Genomic DNA, 16,835 nt, shown 5'->3' with positions numbered 1-16,835 from the left:
AATACATAAAAATAATTTTAAAAAATTATAATAAGCCCAGCAGCTTGAGGAGAGGAAAAGTGAGCTCCACAAGCTGGACAAAAAGTCCCTATCCTATCCCCCTATGTTCTTTATGGCCCATGGAAATACAAGTTCTTCCCCCCTTCCTTTCACCTGATAAGACCAAAGGCAGCAGTAGCACATTTCCTGATGCCATAAGGTTCTCACTCATTATTGTAATTTTCCAGGTGTATGTAAAGTACTTTATTGTGATCATCTGGCCAAAATAGTATATGAATGCAAAAAAAGAAAAAAAAAATTGCAGTTAAGTGGAGTTTATTGCTTCAGAACTTAATACCGTGGTCTACAAAATACACAAGCCCAATAATATATATGCTATATTGCATTATGTTCCCAAGTTACTTTTCCAGGCAACAAGGAAATAAGCTCTCTCCTGTACCTTATTGTGTGGCTTATATCTATATTTGGGTCCAAATTTGCTGAAGACTATTGAACACCATATAGCATTTATGGGTTTCTATACATTGTCCAGCAAGACGCATATATCATGTAAAATATTGAGGTCTTTATCCTCATATTACTAAATAATTTTTATACACTTAGTTGCAGCATCATTTTTTCTAGCTATATCAGTGGAATTTACTAAAAAACCCACAATGTAGTAGCCAAAACTGAAGAGGCTAAATCTCAACTAAAGAACAAAAATGACATGAAAGAAAGATTGAGTAAAGTTTAAGCCAATGAAAGTATGAGTCATTATTATATAACAAGCAAGTTGGATATATTTTAAGCTGAAAAAAAGATAGGTTGAGAGGGGAAAAGAGCACAGAAGTGGGAGTCAACAGGGGAATTGAGGTAAAGTAAGTGGGTATGTAAAAGTTTATGAGCACTATTAGGAACTTATATGTTCTCTTAATTCTTGTTTACCTACCTTCTTTTAAGTCTCAGGTAGAACTGTTATAAAACAGTTTTCTGTTTTCATCCCAAGGGATGAACTATCCATTCAAAGCATATCAATGTAATTAATTGCCACTAGGTAGCTATTAGGCAACTTCTAGGTAACTTTCACAAACTTATTCTGTTCATAGAAGACACAGCTGGGTAGAAATTAGTCTCTAAAAATACTTTCACACAACCTGCTTGTTTTCTAGTCACTGTCTTCTTATGTTATGCTCATTCCATCTGTCAATAGATATGAGTCACACATTCGACCTTTCAGTTTCACTTGCGCACATAAATTTCTTCCAATTTCCTGTGAAACAAACACTTTTAACTCTTTAGAGGCTAGCAGTTCACACAGATAGCATGCTAGAAGGGCTGAGGTAGAAGCAAACTCTCGTGTTGACAGTCTTATCTTTCCAGTCTGCACTACCTTTTGAGAGTAGATTGTCTCTCCATTTTGCTGACCACCCTTCTGCCCACACTACCACTAACTCGAACTGAAAAAATAGCAAATATGTGGAACTCCAGTTCAAAAAACACAGTCTAACTTTATTTTCAAAGAATGCTATACACCAGAGAAGCTGATACAAGTCACTCCTGACAATACCAGCCGTGATCAGCAGATGCACTGAAGTAAAACTGTAATTTTACCAAAGTAAAGCTATAATTTTACCATTTTTAAACCTGAAGCAGTCAACATTTGGTTCAAAGCTAACTTGAAAATAAAGACTCATGCTTGCCCAAATGCTACCCACTGACATAAATCATGATGCCTTTAAGAACTGATCCTACTTTGTTCCTTCCCAAACGCTAAACACCTCCAGTATGAACAAAGAATGAACATGGCCACAAAGAACACAGCAAAAAATGTGAAAGTCGGAGCATTATTTTGGGATTTGGGAGTGTTACCTTATTTTCTTTCAGGCATGGTGCACAATTTAATTCAATCGTTCAGGAAGCCATTAAGACAAAGGGGAAAAAAATTAGTTTCAGTAAGAATCACAAAGCTGGACTATTGAGAGACCAAATTCTGTACAATGACCTGCTAAAGAATGATGGAGACTTGACGGGTACAATTTGTTAGCAGACCTCATTTGCAAGCTCATTTAACTCACTATTGTTGAAACAGCAGCTCTGCAGTGAGATGCTTTCACAGAACAGAAGACTCACAGTCTGTTGCAATTAAGCATTACAATAGCATACAAGGATCCGTGGTTTGGCTTTTTGGTTCCAGTCCAAAATACACCAGACTTGGACCAGCTGTAATATTGTCCCATCAAAACTACTTCAGCCATCCAAGCAAAGTTGCTTTTCTTCTATGACTGAGATTTCCCTAACTTTAGTAATTGGAGGACAGTTTTAATGGAGAAAATAAGATCAGGTCTTCAGATCAGGCCTAAAGTAGAAAGCCCACGGTTGCTGGAAGGGATGAGTGGATGTGTTATGGCTGAGATGACACTGGAATGGCTCAGACTCCTCTGCCTGTACTCCAATGTGACAACCTAAAGGGGCTGGTGAGGTTCCAGCACTGTCATGTAGGAGAAGCAATTTAGAAAAATCTGTAAAATGCGGAAACACGCAGAAAACCTGCTATTGACTTGTGGATGAAGACTGGATTTTTTGACCTTGGGACAGCGGTACATTAACATTGAAATAATCAAACAATGTGTGTTCTGTTGCTGTAACAGATATGTGTTCACAGGCACTTATTTAAGTGCAGACTTACCAAGTTAACGAATCCAAGGTGACATAGTAGATGCGCATATCTGGCCTTTGTGTTAAAAATCTTCTGTTTCCTTACAGAAAACACACTTAAAGGATTGATTTTACTTCTGGTGACTTATTCTTTCTTCACACTTTAAGAAATAACAAAAGAAAAAAGAATTTTCAAGTAGTACTGAGGACAGCAGCAAACAGGAACTTTGTACTTTGGTTTCTAAACTGAAGAAAAGGAAAGAAAAAATGTATATATGGACAACCAGAGCCGAAATGAGCAATAAGCAATATTAGCCACCATTTTTTCGTTTTTTTGTTAAGTGGGCGTGGGGCAAAGTGGAACAGTTGTTATGGTTTTTTATTAATATTTTTTGTTTGCTTTTTTAAAGTGTCAAGAACCATTCAGTCAGCATTTGCATCCTGATATTTTGGTCATCATGTACCTGTAGGCTAAATTAAAATTAGAATTCTTCAGGTTCTTTATTAGTTCAGATAAACTGTTGCCATTGGCACGGAGTCAGCTGACAGTAACACCTACAGTGTCAAAAAAAAACCCACAAGCCAAAACCAGGAAAAAATCTGTTAAGTGACTGCTCTGTTTTAACAGACAGCTTTTCTGTGTCAAACTTTATCTTTGAAAAATACTTATAATACATGATCCATTTACAGATGTACACATGGTCTACTATTGCTTTCTTAAGGCTTTGAATCGCAGCATTTTTCTTCAACTTCCAAAAGCATAAGTGTCTATTATTGCTTAAACTTCATCTCACTGAAGTCAGTTGAATTTAGAAGTTGACTGTCAGAACATGTGTGATGAGATAGCAACCTAGTCAGGCTGTCTGAAATCCATGTGTATTTGTTTTTTCACAAGAACCTGATCTTGTTTTTGGCAAGACCAGATTTTTATTTCATAAATCAGGCAAAGAAAAGAAACACTAATATGAAAATTTCAAGTAAATTCCCAGGAAAGCATTACTGTCCAAATTTATTTTTAATTGTGAGACTATGACTTAATACAGATTGTAATTTAAAGCTAATTTTAAATAAAAATAAGTACAATTTATGTTTTAATTAGTTGAAGTCAGTGGGCTTTAGATTAAAGTCAATTAAGAGTAAATATGTATTTTAAGTGTCTGATTTAATAACTTTCTTTTGTTACTAGTAAAATCCAATCAGTACAAGTAGAATGAAGGAAAGAATTAAAGAGAGTCTGAACTCAGTTTTTCTTAAAGGGTTTTTCCTAAAACCCCAAGCAAGTGGTCCATATATTGATAACAGTAACATTAAGAATAAGAAATGCAGATTTGTAGATTCTTTACCAGATACGCATTTGCATCAGATGACTCATCCCTTGATACAAATTTTGCAGCAAATCTGCAGAGGTGTAGTAACTGTAGTCATTTATTTGTATCAGAGAATTCCTACCTAGGGAAGGTAAAGTTTAAGAGCGGTCTTTTGGGTTGAAACTCTTATCTGAGGCAGTCAACAACACCAGCCTTTAACTCCATAACCAGGAATTAGAAAACTATTTTGCTACTAAAAGAAGCAGCATTCTACAGTATTGTAATTTCTCATGAAGTTTCTAAAAACATTTAAGTTTAAAAACATGAAAAAATGCATTAGCGTGTGTGTTCATTGTTTCTTGATAGTTACTTAACAGGTAGAACCTGTCCAAAGCTGCCAATAATTGACCAAACATTGTTTTCAGCAATATTTTCCAACCACAGCTACTATAAAATTTATTAACTGATTGCAAACATATAAGGGAAAATCTTCATCAAAGTTTTCAAAGAGCAACAAATTTTACACATCATTCAGTTTCTGCAGGTTGATCTGGCACCTAAAGTTTAAACAAATGATGTGGAATGGGAATAGACTGCTTATGATTTAGCATACTGATGTGCCCAGACTCCTTCATCTGTATGCTGCAGAGTTTTACAGCTACAAGCTGCATTAAAATTGATGAAAGGCAATGTAACTTCTGTTGGACGATTCTGTGCATCTTTGAGTTGACAAAACAATGCAGCATTTCTTATTTTTGTTCACAAGAAAACCCCCCAAATATTTTGCTCATTTTATTTAATGAAATACCTTTTCTCCAAGTAACATCCTGCTTTGATGTTGATTCACTATTTCCACTCTTTGCTCATTGCATACTGCAAATGAGGACTAGTGATTAAGCCACTCTTAATAGCAGGTTAATGACAAAAAATTATTTGCTAAAATTAAAGGATATGGGAGACATGTAAAATCCTTCAAGTCGGATGTTGTAAAAGTCCTAGAATGAAAGATGGTTTAGAAAAGTCCTACACTAAAATAAATCAACTACATTTAGTGATTAATATTACATATAGAAGACAAGGTTAGACTTATGTGTTTGATAGATGTGTACAGGTGCACTGTAGAGGAGGAGGGCAATATGCATGACTGCATGAGATAGCAAAGAGTTTTTGTTTTGGGATGGGAGAGTTGTAACTGCTCTGGGTGGCTTCATTACACAGCAAAGGCAGTTGTTCTCTTAGTACTAATTAAACCTTGGGGAACGATTTGTTGAGGTAGCTCGAGAAAATTTGGATGAGAGCAAGAGAGGAATTTTAATCTTTTAATCCCAGGCAGAAGCAGAAACTTTCAAGTTCTAATATTTTGGGATTCCAGCAGAGCAGCTGCCTGACTGATACTGCAGAGAGGTAGAACTGAAGCTTACCACTGTTGCAGCACTTCTCAGGATTAAGTCCTTTTAATGTAGGTACCTTACTACATGAAAAAAAAAACCAAAACCCCGCATCATTTTATGTGGTTGTGCTCACACAAAATACTCTTCAGGTTGTCAGGGTTGTATTAGAGTTTATGGTTGAATACTAGAAGTACCCCAGGTGGTGGCTTTGAATCACTAAATATTTTCCCATTCATTTTTCAAATTCTTAATAACAAATGAAGGAACCACCACTCTTCCAGAAAAGAAGTTCCTATAAGTTCTATTTGCTTTCACTAACGACAATCCTCTCAGCAACATCACTGAAAGCTGTACTCTCATGCTCTCACGTGAGCTTGTATCAAAGATGGACTGCTAGCACAGGTGTTGTCTGATCTTTCACCTAAATGTGAATTTGAGTAATGACTGTTTTTTCTTCTAGGTCATAGCTTAGAGAACAGAGAACAGATAAAAGTCAAAGAAGATAAAAGAGGCTTCTTGTTTTTTTGCTGACAGAGAAAGTGGCAAACTGGGAGGATGTATAGGGTTCAAATAAAAAAAAAATCAACTAGTAACAGTTCCTTGTCAAGGGAGGTGGAGAGAGATAAAAAGGGAGGAGAAGGTGTTTTCTAGACTGGCTAGCTGAGTTAGAGCAAGCAGCTGTGACATATAAACACTACAACTTTGTTACAGATTTTTTAAGGGGTAAAAACACCGAAGAAGTAGAGTGAATTATCTGAGGCCAGGCAAGAGAGAAACAAGTATACACAGATTTGTGTATTTATAAACAACGTTTATCACAGATAATATTCTAGAACACTGGACATTAAACCATTCCCTTTTTTAGACTTGAAAGAGCCTCAACACTTTATAATCCAGATAAACACATACTTCAGAAAAAATAATAAAGTTGAATTCTTTGCTGGGAAACACCATGGAAGCAGAATAATAAAAAAACAACAAAAATATTTCTTTTTCAAACACAGATGTCCTTCCCCATTTGGACTTCTGAGATACTTTTAGCTGCAAAAGAGCAGTTGAAACACTGTATTTTACCAAATTCCACTCCTCTGTTAAACTAACCTCTTCTGGGGTTCCATGAGTTTTCCATCTGTTATAATATTTCAAACTTCCTAGAAATCTTCACTTGTCTTCATTACTTTCTTCCCTTCGTTTCCCATCTTCCTTCACCTCTATCTACTCAACTTCTCTTTAGCTTCTATTTCTCCCTTCACTTCTGTCATTCCATAATCTTGTTCACAGTTACTGATGTTCTTTCCTCTCAAATTGCATTTCTACACACATCTCCTGTACATTAACCTTCCCCCCTCAACTTCCTCCTGCTATTTCAAAGTGCAGCCATCCTTCCTTGAACAAGATTCCTTTTGTTCCTTAAGGGAACAAGGCAAGAAAATGATCATGTAGTGTAAGGACCACCTAAGCTTCTGTTCTCACAGGATGAAGGGCCATACTAATAATTTTTAACAGTATGTAGGAAAAGGAAGTCTCTAAGTTTGCTCTTTAAGTGAGACATTTTAGTCCTCACCTAGAGCACATACATTTGATATTAACAAGAATTTTTAAAATAATTGGTGTGCATGTCTAACAAAATGTTTCCTTTGTTTTGAGGAGGGAAAATAAACCACGAAAAAACACCAAAAACCCAAACATACACATAAAAAATCAACCAACCTTATATAAGTGATGTTCAACATTGAAATCCTCAGGAACTTAGTGGACACTTAGCAGTTGTATCCACAAAATATTTTTTCTTCATGTAGAAGGAAACCACCTACCCCTAAATATTTTCCTTTAATGTACTCAGATATATTTGGGGATTTTATCAGCACCTGGAGGCTGCAGTCTGCCTGGGCACCAGGCAGACCAAAACAGCTGGTTTTTTTCAGGGACCTAAAGGCTTTCAAGTCTGGCCAATGGGTCCATCTATCTGGAGTTTTAGCAAAAATTACAACCACCCTCCCTTCAGAGACCCCCTCTCCTCAGTCCCTGAAGATCATAAGAGCTTGTTCATTCAAATGCCTAGAGGACCTACTGTCAAATAATTTCAACTCATAACCAATAATCCAAGGACTTGTTTTTAAGTTTTTTTTTAAACAAAGATTGTGCTCTAAGTTGGAAAAGCATAATACCTGTTATGAAGAAAATAAGCTGAATCCTTTTGTCAAAGGAAGTGGTAGATGCACTCTTGACCAAAAAGTTGTCTCCTGAATTTCCAAGATATAAACTGCCTTTTAGTTGTCATCTTCCATAAAGCCCATGCTCAGAAAACCCAAAGGCAACAGGGTAATAAAAAAAAATTATCAGCTGCCTCAGAAAGCAAGGAAGAGCTGGTTTAGAACTTCAGCATTATGAGACCCATAATGTCATGCCTCTCAGCAGAAAAACTGCAGCCAATAGGAAAAAAAAATCTGGTTAGTGTGTTTCTTTACAAAATAATTTATTACCATGCCAAAGTACTGCATATAACTTTTCTGATATATAAATCTTCCTTTGAAGGTTCAAATGATCCATAATTATAGCCTTTTACACAAAGAGGAAAAGTAAATCTCTGAGTGATAAAGTCTTTTGAAACAATCTTTAAGACCTCCACTCATGGATACTCATGGATATCATTTTTCAGTTTCAAGAGATCAAGGATAACAAAAGAATGTGGGAAAAATTAACAACCCAAGAGATAACTGAAAAATATCAATAAAGTTGTATAAGTTATGGAAATTTACCCACCCAAAGTTGTTTGGCAGAAATGCCCTTTCTGTTCCCAGAGTTAGAATTCAAATTTTGAGCTAATTTCAAATCCAGCACTTTCCTATTATGCATGTTTTCTTTGTGTAATAAAAGAATTCAAGGCAGCAGACATTTGGAGATGTCCTGAAGATGTGCCAGGACCTAGAAAGTCTGCAGTCAGGTGAAGCAGAATATACCTGAATTTCTAATACCAGTTGGATTAACCTTGTCACCCTCAATTTAAATTTAGAGGACTTAGAGAGAAAGAGCTGGTCCCATCAGAAGTTAAAGCTAGAGGTAACAGCAGGGATAGGATCAGATGAAGGACTGTGTTTATAGCAAGGCCTTTTGAATCACTGCAAAGGCCATGTGCAGTAGACAAGTGATTTAAGACATAATATATAGACAGAAAAGAAATAGGGCTAAGATTTGCTGTTTAAGAGAGCCCAGCCTGTGAGAAGAGCTGAGTTGCTTGGAGGAGGCTCTGGGCAGCTTAGATAGATACTAGAGATAGGACACAGTTCATGGTAAAGTCTGGCATCCGGAGGGGTTAAAACCATTTTCAGGCTCAACTAGACTTAGAGTATAAAGCATCTTGATCCCCTGAACTGAAGTAATTACTTCATTCTACAGGGGTCTTAAAGCAGATTGAACACTAGAACTGATGCAGATGTTTAGGGTTAGGCCTAGGAGTCCATAAACTTAAAATTAACAGAAATCAAAATGCATTGACAAGAGCAATTCTTACTATTCAATCCCACAGTTTAAGTCAGGGCACTAACAATATATTTAGAATGAGAGCTCAGTTCAAATATAGCTGAAAATAAATTTTAGAAGTGCCAATAGATAGGATGAAGACTGGGAATCACTTGGGAATTGGATTATGTCCCATGTGCGCAGAGGTTCTTAAGTTACTATGTTGCATGGTTTAAGGTGGGAATAGAGATAATGTTGTGAAATTCAGTGATTCATATCACAGTGCTGAAGTGGCCACAGGTCTAGGACAAGACTTAATGCTGGTGGAGGCTGGGATTAGGGTTGATACGGACAGAAATCCCCAAGCTTGGCTAAGAAAAAACTGGGAGCTTTCTAATAGATTTAAGGCACATAAAAGGTTGTAAATTGGTAAAACAATAGTTTAATAGAGATTTGAAAGTTCCACAAGGACCAAATACTTTGGTGGAAGGCATAACAGTGTGATACATCTCATTAGTCAGGGAAAAAGATCAGCAAAAATGCAAGCAAATTATGTGAACACCTAAAAAAATGGAAGCAAAACCAGCATTACTACCTCCCTTTAACAGCACTTATTCTGCAGGTGGTCCATTTCCCCAAGACAACACTTTGTAGGTGGAGAGTAAATACAGAAGTCATAACAGCACTGTACAAGTTATGACCCAGAGCTCAGTAGGAGTATTGTAATTAAATCCCATGTCTTGATTTCTGCATTTTCATGTTCCAGTCAGAACCTAAAAGCACTAAGTCATACGAAGGACTCTTTCCATCTTTCCAAGAAATATTTATATTAAAATAAATATGGAAAAGTAAATAGCTTTTTAAAATGTATCTTAAAGCAGTGAGGCCATAATCTCTGTCTAGATTAGGGGACTGGAGATAATACGAGGAAAACTGGTAAAAAGAATCATTGCAGGCAAAATTATCTGTTCATTTTAAAGACTTTTTGGTTTGACTTTATCTCAGTGAAGTAAAAACAATATGCATCATAATAAATTTCTCTCAAAAGAAGCTTTGTGTTCTTCCCACTACCTTTATGCACTGTTTCTGTGTTTTATAACTCAGTTTCATATGAGGATAAGCAAATGTCACTATATAAATTCTGTTCAAAACTAAAACACAAACTTGACTTTTTATTTAAGTCAACCTTAACTAAAAGGAAGCAGGCAGAAGTAATTCCCAGTTAAAAAAATAAAGTTAATTTTATTCAAATGCCTTAACATGCAGAAAAGATTTCATTAGTGTTCCAATTTTTCATGTTCACTGTGTCATTTAGAAATGGTTTATTGAGGAATGTTACTGTTTAGAACTTTTAAAAGCATTGTTTTTGATTTGACAAGCTTGAGAATAAGCACCAAAGAAGATTCATGCCATCTGAAGTTTAGTAAGCCTGTATAATCAGCATGATGAATTATTTTAAAGAAAGGAGAAATTAAAATAACATGAAGTTTCCCACAAGCAGGGTAGGATATTTTTTCCATTTAAAGACCCAGTCCAAAAGTAAGGCATTTCAAATTTGTCATAGATCAGTAGTCAGGTACTGAGTGTTTACTTCATCTGTGTGATAGTATAAACAACTACATGTTCTGCTTCTCCTGTGCGGGCAAGCCATTCCCTGTGAACCCAATTTGTTTCCCCACGCCACACAGGTAGCTGAAGAATGTCTGTTACATCAGCTGTGTACAGCAATCATACCAGGTCCCAGCACTAAGCCAGTCTGGTTTCTGATGAATTGGTTTTTGTCCAAGAAATCCACTGTCTTAGAGCTTTGTCCCCCACATCACTCTTTCTCCACCTACATAGCATTTAGTCAACTGGTGAATCACCAGATCTCATCAGTATGGTTAGCAGCATCTCCCAGGCATGGCACAGCTGTAAATGGATGCTCAAGCCACACAGTGTGTGGAAGAGTTCAGACATTTACTTCCTACTAATGCCTTTGGGGCCAGGTTATGAGCCGTAGGGACCAGCACACGCCTACCAAAAACACTGCAGTGAGTGTGAAACTACAACCACTCCAGCAGCAGCAGACACAGAACATCCCAGACAGCACTTTTAGGAAGAAACAGTCAAGGGGCTTCTCTTTGTTCTAGACATGTCCTAAGCAGTTTGGTGGAAAACCCAACAGAGCAGAAGAGAACATTTCCCCTCAAATACTCCTGTAACGAAAGAGGTAGCTGGGGTGGAAGAAAGGCTAAGGGAAGGAAATGCAGAGAAAGTACCATTTTGAATATTTTAGGAAATTTTTTACTGCGTTCTGATGGGGAGAAAGAAACAACAAAAAAGAGAGCTAAAAATATCAAACTGACATCTCAGCCTTCTTAAAAATAAGTAGAAACACCATGCTCCTTCTGCAAAGAAGTTTCCTGGGTAAGCCAGGCAGTCTTGGTTTGCAGTGCCTACGACAGAGCCTGGGCAGTTCAGGCATTACTGCACTAACATCTGGCTAATGGATGACTGCCATGGCTCATTGATATTCATTGCCTGCAATCGGTATAGGACACCATTCCTGGCCAAAAGTTAAGTCATAGAAGATCTGATTTTTCCTCTTTTTCTCCTTTCTCAGTTGACTGTAGCCTTCTACAAGTAGCAGTTCAGAGGAGTGTTATTTGAGGACATGAAGCATCATAGTCTGCAGCTACTCAACAAACACTAGGCACCCCAAAAACTTTTGAAAAACTTGCCACTTATAAGCTGTGCTAGAAATAAACATTTGAGCTTTGGTCCTTTAAGAACGGTTCCTGTATGTCTATGATGAAACATTGTTCCTGCTAGAGCTGATTAAAATGGAACAAACAAGGTGTGAGAGGTCAATAACTACACAAGTTCTCCAAGACTGACTCATTTACACAGAGGGGTTTTTTGCTATTCTGCAGTCAGTGCGGAAAACTGAGGAGTAGTTATGACTGTACACTATGCACACAGCTGCGTGAAAAAATTATTCTTTATTTGCCATTTTTTACCTTCTTTACAAATGCAACAACAGGAAAATTTAGATAGTAAGTGTAGGGTGTGGGTTTGTGACAATCAGGCTTAAGCCATCCTGGCAATTACCTTGCTTCAGAGACAGATTTCTGTATGCTTTAATTCAAGGGTAGACAGAGTTACCATTTCTCTCTTTTGACAGGGGTAGATCCAACTGACATGATCCAGTCCTAAACCCTGGCTCACTAGCAAGTCCATGAACCACCCAAATTACCTCTGTGTAGTCCTGTTCCTAAGTACAGGGACTCGTTTCTGCATTGGATTAGATTTCATTCTGATTGACTATAAGAAATAACTGTTTAATACTTCATTAACATCTCAGATAAGACACTGAGCATCTCCAGAGCATTCCTTCGAGTAACAAATTTTTTGGCTGTTTATATTCCATGCTTTTGTCTTCATTTTCTAAGTGGGAGCCCCAAATTTGTAGGTCCTACAACCCAAGTAAATTCTCATTGCCACAACTGCAATGTTTATAATGTGCAATTATCCTCTTATCTTGAATCAATGGGAATGTCATGTATTGGCACAAAGTAGCACAGAAAACAGCAGATCTGAAAAGACATTGTAAGCCATCTGACCTCTTCTTTCACAGTGCCAAACATCTCTCCTGTTACTCTGCCTCTGAAGGAAGCTTTGCTGGAGAAGCCACTTCACACCTGCAGAAATATCTTTCTTGAATGATGGGGTAGGTAAAAGCATAAAATATTTTTATTGGTTAAGTTTCCTCATAGAACCAGCGTCTGGCTGCAGGGCACTTCCACCTACAGATCGACATAAAAAAGATCCTGCTGTATATAAACTGTCCTCCCCCACTGGGCAGGGGTAATGGGAGAAGGGAATTCTTTAGTTACTACTCTGCCTAACTGGAAGACAGACATTCCCGTAAAACTGTGTGTGGGTGCATTTCACAGTGAAACCAAAACACTGTTAAAAGTAAATTCAGCGAACTACTTCTCATGCAGTGCAGCTGCTATATGGAGAGATGAGGATATTTTATTATACATACACAAAGTGCCAGACACCAGCTCCACTGCAGTGCCAGAGAGATAGCTCTCCTTTTTTTGTCCACGGGATGCTGTTATTAAGGCTGTTGACCAAGGCACACCTTCACAGGTCAGTCCCAACCTGCCCCTTATCAACCTGAGGAGCCGAGAGCAATATGTTGTTTCTGATTGCAACTGTTTTAGTCCAACTAAATTTGTGTTTGGAGACTACACAATCAGCAACGTAAACTGACGTGACACTCTTGACTTTCTAATTATACCAGATTTATGCTGCTAAGAGAATGAACATGGGCCAGCCTTTCAGCATGGCCATGAACTCATGTGACAAATCTGTTTCATGAGAAAAATTCATTGCATCTTGTTGCTTCATGCAGCATTGCTCCAAGGACATAGTGATGTGAAAAAAAGTCATACTGCAGCTATGAGGCACCACATTTTAAATAGAACAATCCTGTTGTGATGGTCAGGTACCTGAGCGACACAGAGTAACATGGATTGTTTTGTTTTGCAAGATTTAACCTCAATATGGCAGAATAAGAAAGGTTTATGCTCTGTCTTAGACCAAATTGACAACATTGAAATACTTTATGTTTAATATAATTGATTTTCAACCCACCAAGAGAATAGTTAAACACTAAGAATCAATGCCAATCTCTAAACTCCTACTTTTTTGGTCACATTTGACTGTTCTGTAACAAGTTATATTGAAAAGTGCCAAAGTAAAGGGAAAAAGGTAGCCAAGGGTATAATGCAGTCAGGACCATCACACCCTTCATAATAAACAGAATATCTAAATATTAATGACAACATAATTCTGTTTGGCAATAAAACTATGTTGGCTGTTTAGGAGACTGGTACCCTAGAGTTGGCCTGTATTCCTTTTTCATTCCAAAGAGAAACAAAAACTTACAACATTGCAATTCCGTGAATGTCGGTGGAGTAGAATTAAAGCTTCATACTTGGCCTGAGCAAGACCAACTACTGTTTATCTGTAATTTCTGGAATTTCTAACCCAGAAAAACATACTCTTCCATTAACCACCAAGTTCCTGTCTCAAACATTTGCATCTTAGATTTCTCTGCCCTTCAAGACATAAAGATTATTATTTGCAAAAAATATTTAAAGAAATGTTGACTTTTTAAACTCTAGTACCATTACCAACTTGTATTCTTAGGGCAATCTAAGAGAATGACAACAACAGTCAGGTATTATTTACAAGGGATGCCCATTTTTGGAAGGCCACTGCACAAGTTACATTTAAGATGCTGTTAAAAATTTAAAAATACTGAAGAAACAACAAATATGTATTAGATGTTAACATTATCATGATCCTTTAGAAATATTATTTCACTCACAACATAATGAGCTTTTTATAGGAAAATGCTACATACTCTGTGTCCATGCCACAGTTTCATCAAGAAAAATCAAGAGAAGCTTCACCTTCTACTATTTTACAGTTCTGCATCATTATTTCTGCATGGAAATACTGTTTCCATAAAGAATGCTAAAACTGTCATCACACCCTGGACACATAAACCAATCAGTACGCCTGGAGCCAGCACAACCAGTTAAGAAAAGTCAGGCTTTCTCATTACTAACAGCATTGGATAAAGATACTTTTAATCTATATCAAATGTTTGAGAGTTCTTTGTTAATTCATAAATGGGCTCGTTACTTGACCTACTGATTGCTCTTTGTTGACCTGTGTCCTAACTAAACATTCTGCTTTTGTCTTGCAGAAAACCACCCAAATTCTGAATTGACATGGGGATAAAGAAGAACTTTAGGGCCGTAGACATCCTGCTCTTCTAGTGGATGCTATAGTGAAACTTGTGCCATCAACTCCAGCACTGAGAACTTCTATCTGAAAGGTGTCACCACTGGGAGCAAGACAGTCGGAGCTATCACTTTCTCCATATCAAGCCCACCAAAGCCAGATCTCTCCACTGTGCTAGTGGAAACTACAAACAAAGGCACTCTTTGAGCCTGAGAGCAGTACTCCCATTAATCTTTACAGGGAACTAGGTCAAAGAAGCCCCCAGGCCTCTCTGAACTACATAAGCAAGCAGAGGCCTATAAAGGGATATTTCTGCAGCTGAGAATGCCTTGTGCAAAAGAACAGCCAATTAATAGTCTTTTCCAGACACACCCATGCACTGGATAACAGGAGAAATGGCAATGTCCTAGCTACTCCTTAGTTCCAGAAACATCCTGTTGGCTTGCTAGGCTAGTTGTTGGTGGGGGCAGGGCAGGAAGTCTATACAAAAGAAATCCCAGTGGATGCCAGAGAGCTCCAGGCTACTCTTTGACACCAGCTGTAGCAATAGCCAAGGATTTTGCCCACTAGGGACTGAAAGGAGATCAGACTAATCTAGGAACTGTTACAGTCTAATTACAGTTTGGTTGCAATGTACTACATTGAATTTTTAACAGCAGCTTGCAGTTAAACGGTTCTCTAACCTCTGTCAAAGTCATGGGACATCCAGTAATCTCCATGTTTTCTTCCAGCAAGTTATAACGCACTAGGAATTTTATCAGACAGTTTAACAGAGAGATAGAAGACAAAATTTATTTTAGACATGACGTAGAATGCACTCGCTTGAATATTATTAATGGTAAGAGAGCATAAATACAGGAAAACAACTAAGAAGGAACATAAAATACAGCTTGACACAAAGGAAGAAACAGTTTTGTTCGACTTCAGCATCTTGAAGTGCTTCAGCCTAAACAAATGTGGTAAGGAAGCAAGACTGCAACTTGGGTATCAGACTACATGTATGGTATGATAGAGAGGTGCTCAAATACCTAACTATATTCTCTAAGAACATTGCCTCCTACACACCAGAAAGTTGTATCAATAAACAAATCTTTTTAAGCCTTAATTTTTTGTTTTAAATTAGCCCCATGAAGCACACCTTTCCCACACTCATGAATAGAAAACTACCACAGGAATCTGTCTCTCATTATTTTGGAAAACACAAAATTGCAGATCACAGATGAAGATGCAGCAATGACAAAGCTTGCGGCAGGTTTGTATCCAGATCTATCCAGTCTCTCTTTTACATTGTGTGATACAATTCACATCCCTCTGCTGCTGCGTCTTCCCAGGAATTTTAGGCAGCACAAGTGCTTTCTCTGACATGCCTGTACCAATCTGCTTCCTCTGAGCAACCCTGATGACTCTCTCCAAAGACACCCAAGAGAAGTTAGATAAGTAAATTTCCCCCACATATTTCTACTTGCCAGCGCTGGAAAAACAAGAGGGAAGTAATCTGAACTCAAACGGGTAGAGGAGCCTCCCTATGCCTTCTCACATTGTTATTAATATTCAAATTCTGGATCATTTTGGAAACCAGGCACAAAAAGAAATCAGGCAGTAGGAATAATCACAAATAAAGAACCTTGGACATTTTGAAAACTTTACATATTTTTTAAAATTAATTTCAGCTGCATTTTGAATGTGTAGGAAACAGCTTGCTCTCCTCAGTCTCCCTTCCCTTCAGTTTAATACATCCCTTTTTCTGTCATATTTATCTTTTGGAACACTTTCCCCCCATTATCTCAGCCCATCCCAAGATCCTGTGGCATTATCCTAATTTGCAGCAGTCTTATTTTCTTACCTAGCTTTTAGTGGCAGCTAGATCTGAATTTTGTTTTTTTTTCACATTAATCCCTTTAAAGAAGACATTTATTCCTGTTCTTCACGTGAATGGGGCCTAGCACAGGAGACCCTCGTCTTGGACAATCTCTGCACTCTACTAAATAGCACATTTTAAATGAGTTGAATTGGATGAGGAGAGAGTAGTGGATATTGTCTAGCTGGACTTCAGCAAAGCTTCCAACACTCTCTCACAACATCCTCATAGGCAAACCTGGGGACTGTGGACTGGATGAGCAGACATTTCAGTGGATTGAGAAGTGGCTGAACAGCAGATCCCAGAGGGCTGTGATCAGTGGCACAGGGTCTAGTTGGAGGCCTGCCACTGGGGGGGTGCTCCCAAGTTCAATAC

At 37.7% G+C, this 16,835-nt stretch overlaps 1 long non-coding RNA gene across 4 annotated transcripts in view; it reads right to left on the bottom strand.

Moving 5' to 3' along the window:
* Nucleotides 1–16,835, bottom strand: part of LOC108444729 — a 94,915-nt gene that overhangs the window by 59,423 nt on the left and 18,657 nt on the right. For all 4 annotated transcript variants that reach the window (XR_001859383.1, XR_001859386.1, XR_001859384.1 and 1 more), the window contains exon 2: nucleotides 2,669–2,798. This is a non-coding gene — a long non-coding RNA (uncharacterized LOC108444729). The remainder of the gene's footprint in view (nucleotides 1–2,668; nucleotides 2,799–16,835) is intronic.

Source organism: Corvus brachyrhynchos, unplaced genomic scaffold (assembly GCF_000691975.1).
Source record: "Corvus brachyrhynchos isolate BGI_N302 unplaced genomic scaffold, ASM69197v1 scaffold281, whole genome shotgun sequence".
NCBI classification, from domain to species: Eukaryota; Metazoa; Chordata; class Aves; order Passeriformes; family Corvidae; genus Corvus; species Corvus brachyrhynchos.
The sequence above is the reverse complement of the archived record's forward strand: the minus strand, read 5'-3'. Positions and strand labels throughout refer to the sequence as shown.